The sequence below is a fragment of the Centrocercus urophasianus genome, unplaced genomic scaffold, assembly GCF_019232065.1.
Source record: "Centrocercus urophasianus isolate 14NV4802_14NV808 unplaced genomic scaffold, USGS_Curo_1.0 seq_10, whole genome shotgun sequence".
NCBI classification, from domain to species: Eukaryota; Metazoa; Chordata; class Aves; order Galliformes; family Phasianidae; genus Centrocercus; species Centrocercus urophasianus.
In genome coordinates this window covers 39,103,508-39,112,227 of record NW_024884142.1, presented here as the reverse complement: position 1 = coordinate 39,112,227, position 8,720 = coordinate 39,103,508, and positions in this window count along the sequence as shown.

The following is an 8,720-nucleotide window of genomic DNA, read 5'->3' as shown; positions in this document are numbered from 1 at the left end:
CACACTGCCTCTGATATCAGTAAATAGCATGTGTCCAAAAAGGTGTCCAAATCATAGATAAATGCTATCACTGAAGAGAGGTATCAGTGCTCTGCCATAAGGAAACAAATGCAGTGGGTCAGTGTTTTTTGAGTTTTTTTGTTGGTTGGTTGTTTGTTTTCATTGTTATTTTTGTTGCTGTTTTGTTCTTCTTGTTGTACACATGTCCACCAGTTAGCATTTACTTATTTAGTTCCTACATACAGATACATGAGATTTGCTGCACCTGTGCTTCTAGATAGGGCATAAATCCAGCAGACTTAGAATGTATCACATTTATTAGCCGTGCACTGATCTTAATGCAAGGCATACACTGCGAAGTACACACAGACGAGTTGTGGAAACCTCAGGCAAAAATATGGGAGTCCTTGCTCACCTGTTGTGATGTTACAACTTTGATTTTGTAAATTACAGTTAATGATAACTTGCAAAAAATTCTGAAACAAAAATCAAAGCAGCAAAATGTGATATCCCTTGTAAACATACAAGTATTTGCTTTTGAAAATACAATCTGCATCTCCTTTCTTGAGCTCATAAGTAAACAAAGACTTACTTCAACTTAATGACAGTGTTGCCAGCTTACAAGGAATGGTTTTATCTGATGGGTGAAGATATATTTTCCTTCCATCCCAGGATCCTTCAATCCAAATATATTTTTATTCCAGTAACTAGAGTAATGCAGAGAATCTTAGAAAGGAAAAACTCATATAAAAAGCTAAGAAAAGTGTACAGTATTCACATTTTCTAGCACATGCTAAGGTCAAGATAGAATGAATGTATCCTTTTAAAAAATGCAGGAAATATTTTACACAAGAAAATAAAGATGAACTCTAGGCATCCTCATGAAAATCACACTCTCTAAATAAAACCTAAATAGAAAGAAATTGGATAGCTATTCATTCAGTGGCTAGAGCTGCCCGCCATTAGTCACAAGACCTGATTCAGTTATAGGACTGTTACTTTTCTCCACATGTAATTTTCAGCTTTTTCAGCAATATATATATTACAGAGAAATCAAGGAAAAAATCTAGATCCACTCAGACAAGATTAAATAAAGGTCAAATATCCCTGACAAATGTTCATTTTATAAGGTTATATGTTCATAACCTGCTTTTCAACATAGGAGACTCTTAAACTTCCAAATGATCAAAACTTTTAGAGGTATTAACTCTTCTTTTGCTGACAGTTCCTTTTGTTCTTCTGCCAAGAGAGAAGAAATATGTCCACTACCATATTCATGATGACTTTTTGAACAGTAGAAAACAGTTATGTCTCCATCACGCTGCCTAGTCTCTTAGATTTAAAAATGTCTTTTTTTAAACTATTCCATATAAGTTGTGTTTCTCAAAAGTCTTTTCATTCTCACCACTATTCTGCGTATATCCTCTCTAATGGTGGTAACACTTTCAGGAAACGGAACTCATGTAAGGATTTCCAAGAACTACACTGGCTGCTCAGCATTCTAACTTATTAGATTCCTCGCATTGAAGATTAAGTTTTAACTTTCTTCATCAGCTTTATGCTGATTATTTGTTTTTTGCTCTCTGGCCCCTGTTAATTTCTGATTATTCTTCCAATTTGTACAGATCCTCTTTAATCACAAACCTCTTGTGAAATGTTTACTATAAGTGCACTCACTGGTCAGTGGGTTGGTTGATTCATTTATGTATACCTCATTGTCTTCTAATTAACTAAAAAAATGTTCAGTATAGTTTGCTCTGATGTCCTACTGGCTATTAAATTGAGGCTGACTGTTATAGTGTTCACTGGAATCTACACTTTCTTTTTAATTTGAAAACGGGATTCCCTCATAATAAGGACACAGAAACACAATAGTCTTGATTCCAGTTTAAGTCTTATCAACCAAGCTTTTCCATGAATAGAAAGGTGTTGTTTCTTTTCAGATTGGGATTCATATCTTAAAATATGCAACGTCTATTTTAATGTGAAGGAAGCATTGATTGTCCTGTTGCTGCTTTTCATTTATATTGCCTGTTTTGAGCAGCAGAAGATCCTGAGGCCAGGAGATGTTTGATTTTCCAAAAGATGTTTGCAGGAGACAAAAACCATGGCACACAGGAGTATTGCTTGGCAGATACAAAAAGAGATCATAAAGATATACAGCACTTCCTAAACTATAATGATCAAGTTAAGCATGTGTAAAATCTCAAAATGTTAGCTTGGAGGCTATAAGATGCCTCAAAGCTAACTGAATTAGGAAAAAAAGAAAAAAAAAAAAAAAGCCAAACAAGGTGACAAGAAATATATCAGATATCCAAATGAAATGATTTATCCAAATAAATCATATATCCAAATGAAGGCAGTAGCTGAATGAGGGAATGGTCTCAATTTGTGCCATGGTGGGATATTAGGAAAAATTTCTTCTCTGAAACAATGGTTGAGTGCTGGAACAGGCTGCCTAGGGATGTAGTTGAGTCACCATCCCTAGAGGTGTTCAAGAAATGTTTAGATTTTGTACCATGGGACATGGCTTAGTGGGGAAATATTGGTGTTAGGTAGATGGTTGGAATAGATGATCTTAGAGATCTTTTCCAACGTTGGTGATTCTTTGATTCTACGACTCTATGAATATGGACCTTTGGTTTGATATTCAGATTTGTTTAGTCCCATTCCCAGACAAGTTAAGATGGGAAATTTATAACATAAAACACCTTCAGAGTCAAATAAAACATGTTTTCATAGCAGAAGTATCAACAGCATGGCTGCAGTATGTTCTGGAGTTAAATTGCTGTTGTCTCTTGACTGGATACTGCTCAAACATTTCCTGGTTTTGAAGGTAACAAAAATGCTAGAAACATTTACGTACATTTCCCCATCTTTAAATAACATCTTTAATTTAATTAACTCGTGATTGATTGATGAAATCCTTTCTACAGTGTAAAATTCAGTGCCTATTTGGAGATTCACGTTTAACATACAGACTGTGAAGAATATTTGAAAGCAGGAAAACTATTTAAGGGTAAAAAACCTGCCAGCCAGGTTTGTAAAATAAGTATAACTACTTTCCAACTGTCTCCAGAATTTATATGCAAATCATTCAGAGAATTGGGTTTTTGACAAAATTCAATTAGCATTTTTATTAGTGTTTAGGACATGCTAATTTTAATAGGCTGATAATTAAATGCTTGGCTTATTGTTCTCTAACATGAAGATAACAATTCTGTCCTTACTTACAGAAGATAATGATATTCAAGTTTTCAAAACACTCAGAGATCCTTATATAACACTACCATAAATTACTTTACAAAATAAAAAGTATAACAAAAAAGTTAACATTAAATGTGCTCAGTGTACCAGAAGTACAAAATGATGAGAAAAATAGTCCATTAGGTTTCCCCAAAAAATTTCATTTTCTGATATATAAAATATCTCAACATAATAAGGTAATGGTGAGAACGGGATGCACAATATTGATCATCAGGCCTCTGTATTAGTTCAGCTATTTCCTTGGGAAAGGGAAGCAGGAAATTATAGCAGGAAAGAAAAGGATACAGAGTAGAAATTATCAAAAAAAGGAGATCTTCACTTAATTCATCATTTGCTCTAAATAAGCCAGATATTTTACATAACACTGATTTCAAAGATTTCAAAGATTTTACTAAGCAAAATTAATCCCACTTACACTGTGTCTATTAAGCAACAAGCCTGCAAAGATGCTGGGGAAGTACAATCTTCCTTAAGACCCATACATCAGAATATAACATATTGAGCATATTTAACACTCGAGGTGGGGTTTTGCTACCTCTTTGCTCCATGTAATGAAAGTATAAGATATTTTTCTCACCCCAGTGCCAGAAACAAAAGTGTTATCTAACCATTTAGCCATGATATTCTTGAAATGTCATACTTGAGAATTTAAAATATCCAATATTATTTATTAGCTAAATGTAGGAATATCCCATATTCGTGTTTGAGGAAATAACCGCACAGAAAGAGTGAAAATTAATTACTACAGACAATTGTGCTACCCTTCTTAAGTGCCTGCCACTGGCCTTCCAGAAAGTCATGATCTTTTGCCTCTTCTCATTTCTGTGCAATTTTGTGTAAACACATGGTAAAAAACGCTGGTAGTGCTTTTCATACATTTTGGTTAAAATTTGTTCCCTTAAGAAACAAAATTTCTCCAATGAGGATATTTCTCTAATCCTACATAACCTCTTTGAAGTGAATAAGAGCCCAGCACAACCATGGATTAAACAAGCCAGATGGACTGATCACGAGTAGCTAATAATCTTTTAATTGCAATTTGACAGCTACTAAAGCAGTAACAGAGAAGGTTAAAGGATTCCCTTGCTCACCCAATATAAAAAGCTTGTCAAAAGCAGTCCATACAATTTTATATGTATGTTTGTACTTTCGGACATTTTCAAATTACATGTGGTTATACACGTGTTGATAAGAATCCATTTGTGGAATTTATCTTCATGAGCCTGTACATTTTTTACCCTGTATTAAAAAATTCTTAAGAGTATATATGAAATTTTTTAACAACAGATGGCTACTTTATTTCTTACTTTAGATTTAGTTTCTGTTTTTTCTCCTCAGTGCTCAGCATAATTCTATCTTGAGTTGGACAAAAGCTGAGTTTAGCAGTGCCATCCGCTATATTACAAAAATAAATTTAAATAAAAAAGCTTTTCTGAATCACTTGACAAAGAAAAACATCTAGATTAGAACCATTCTGACTCAAAGTACATAATTAAAAGATCGTTTTTTAAAGAAAGATCCCAAACACACACAAGAAATGGAGGCCAAGCTTCTTCAACTTTTAATATTATCCTAAGACCTTAATGTACGAAAAAGGATTAAATTAGAATTCCTAGTTATTGCTACATGGGACATAAACTAATACATATACCTGAAAAATACAAATATAGAGATTGAATATATTTTCAGAGTCTGAAAGATTTCTTTATTAAGTCCCAGCAATGGTATAGAGAGATTCAAACTGCAAACTTGCATTTTACCATTTCTCTTCAAATTCTTATTTTGTCACTTTGTATTACAGAAACTTTATCTTCTCACTAATTTAAAGAAAAGCTGAAGTACTGAACACTAGAGTAAGCCAGCAAACAAGAACAGATGAAGGACATCATATGAGCAGCTAAATAGGTACTAAAAATCTTGTGAAATACCACAGATATCATACAGATCCAATCTGAATCTGCCCTGGCAGAACTTGAGGCTATCGCCTCTTGTTCTATCACTAGTTATATGGGAGAAGAAGCTGAATCCCGCAACCTTCTTTCAGACAGTTGTAGAGAGCAATAAGGTCTCCCCTGAGCATCCTCTTCTCCAGACTAAAACACCCAATTCACTCCGCGCCTCCTCTTAAGACCCATGTTCTAGACTCCTTGTCAGTTTTGTTGTCCCTCTCTGGACACTCTCCAGGGCCTCAATGTCTTTTTTTTTTGTACTGAGGGGCACAAAAACACAGTACTTGTGGTACAATCTCAATCAGAGCTGAGTACAGAGGGATGATCATTTCTCTCCTCCCTGCTGGCAGTGCTGTTTGTAATACAAGTCAGGATACCATTGGTCTTCTTGGCCACCTGGTCACCCTGCTGGCTCCTGTTCAGTCTAGTGCCAACCAACACCCTGAGATCCATTTCCTCCACATAGTCTTCCAATCATTCTGCCCCAAACCTTTAGCATTGTCTGGGGTTGTTGTGGCCAAAATGCAGGACCTTTTCTTGTTGAACTCCATCTCACTAGCCTCAGCCCAGCAATCCAGCCTGTTCAGATACCTTTGAAGGGTTTTCCTAACCTCATGCAGATCAACACTTCCTCCTAACCAGGTGTCATCTGCAAACTTACTGAGGATGCACTCAATCCTCTCGTTAGGTCATCAATAAAGATACAGAACAGGACAGGCTCCAGTACTGCCCCTGGGGACACCACTCCCGACTAGTCACCAACTAGGTTTAACCCCATTTACAATCAGTCTCTGGGACTGGCCATGCAGCCAGTTCTTTGCCCAGCAAAGAGTGTACTAGCCTAAGCCATAGCGTGCCTGCTTCTCTAGGAAGATACTCTGGGAGACAGTGTCAAACATTTTACTGAAGTCTAGGCAGACTATGTCAACAGACTTTCCTTCATCTACCAGGCAGATCCCTCCATCATAGAAGGAGATGAGGTCGGTGAAGTAGGACCTGCCTTTCATGAATGAAGGCTGGCTGGGCCTTCACTTATCTGTGGTGAATTTATAAACATTCCGGACTGGCAAAATATGCATTAGTAGTTTATTTTAAATGACTTCACCCTCAAGAGAGCAGTCACTGTTAGACAAAATCCCAGTATGGTCTACATAGGATAAAATCTGATCTGACATCATTCAGGCCTGTAAAACTAGCATGATATGCATAAAATGTGCATCCTTCTTTTCTAGTGATCTCAGTAATTGTAAGTTAATGGGTGCCCAGAAGAAGAGAAAATGGTTGGTGGGAAAATAGCACTACATTACATGATGCATTTTTCTGCTACAGTAAGTAAGAAAGAATTTTCACAGATAATTCTTTGGCTGAAATTTCTCATCTGAGTTACAGATGGAAGGTGACATGTAACTATGCTTTGCCTGTTAGGGTGAAAGTACAGGTCCTCTGGAAGATAGGTCCAGCTTTAGTATGGTGGGCAATTCCTTTGCCTTAATAGACTTATGTATGCTGTTGACTTTAATTTTTCATCACACCTGACCAATTTTTGGTGATATTTTAATATTTAGTGAAATTAGAACTGAATGTTTAATTTGAGTCTTGTACTGAAGTTTTAGCAGTGACAAGTTACAACTCAGGCATTCTTGGTCAAATAGATCAATAGTGGATTGTCTTTCATTCAGTGAACAAGCTCTTCTAGGATTTAAAGGTTCTTTGTCTTATTCGACACTTCAGCAAGTCGAATTATTTAGCAAATTGAAGAAAGCATGCATTTCCCATGCAGATTACACTTAAGTAATGAAGATAGCGTTTAGGCAAAACAATCAGCTTTACTTAATCATGCTTTGAAATCAAGTCTCTAAGAAGAAGCTGAGTGATTTCTGCATGACTACATTCTATATTATTATCTGGTATGAAAAATGAATTGTATTCTCACTTCCTCTCTAGGCGAACTCAATTTCCAAAATCTATGATCTGAATAAACTCTATACACTTAACAAAAGATTTAAACTGTGAAAAGCTTATGTATTTGTAGAAGTGCATCTTGAAGTCTGATACAACCGAGTTATATTATTTTATACAAAGTCAAAAGGAGTACATAAAGCCAGTAATCTGTAGAAATGAAGTCTCCCCATTCATCTAACATAGTGAGTTAGAAAAGTTACACCTTGTGAGGAAATGCAATGAACCAGAGAAGGAAAAAAAGTTGTCTGAGTCATTTTCCCTAGGTGGAAAGAAGCCTGAACAGGTTACGTGGTGACAGCACTGCTCTTTTTGCAGGCTTGCAATAGGTAAGCAGTTACCTTCTTCAAGAAGATGTTGGAGTGTAAACAATTTAAACATAATTTTTGTTTCTGTTGGGCACTAATCCTTGAATCACCTGTTACTGAAGAAATAGACTTCCAGACTTTTTTAACTGCAAAAATCAATTCAATTATCATCCTTCAGGTACACTATTATCACTTCTGACAAAAGAGAACTGCCTAAGAATTGTTTCATCCAAGCTGCTTTCCTTGAAGAAATAAAGATTCTGAAATGTATATCACAACTTCTTTTTGAGATGGGTGGTGCACGGAAGATAAAAATTAGAAGAAAATAAGGAGGCAAATCTATATTTAAATTTTATTTCTCCTGTTGCTTTTAAATAATCGAAGCCAGAAACAAGGCTACTCCAGTGGGAGATGAACACTAAATGAACACAAAATGTTGCCTGCATACAAGCATTTATCAGGACAACTAAAAATCCACTATACAGAACATAGTTTAATGATTAAATATAAAAATTGTTTGTTCCACAGACAGCAAGTGGACAGATGGATGGAAGGCCTGGACGAGCTGTTTGATGGCTTCCCACCATTTGTTCTGGTATGCCAACTGGTAATTATTCTGCAGAAAACTATGTAGATCCAGACTGTGTTTTGTCACATAAAGTCTATACAATGACACGGCTCATAAAAAATTCTGTAGGCGTGTCTGCACCAGATTTAGGAAATAAATGATGTAATGACATGTCATTGTAATTTTGAAGATAACAGAAGAATAATTGTGTGCAGTAGTGTGATCACTCCTGGACAAACTGACACATATGCAAAATCAGAAGTCTTGCCAGATGAGAAAATAATGTTGAAATGGATTTTGTACTTTGCCCAAATGTTTGTTGCAGTTATAATTCTAGCTATGGGCCTTTTGTGTCACAGTGATAAAATTCACAGTCCTATACTGAACTATGTTTTCAATCAGCTAGTAATTTTTAGCTCCATTTTCCTCTGACAGGAGAAAATTGCATATGCCAGTTGGACTTAGCTGTAGGTCAGGTACAGTTCAGCACTGCAGTTCTATCTATACAATCTGTTGAGTCATTATAATGACTTATCTTGCAGATATTGTTTCCAGCTCTTCAGAAATCATATGGAGGCATTAAAGAGTGCTGAAAACCGGTTTGGTTACCAATGAATGATCAAAATTGTCACCAAATTTGAGTATTTTGATGAGAAACACAGGAGTCCA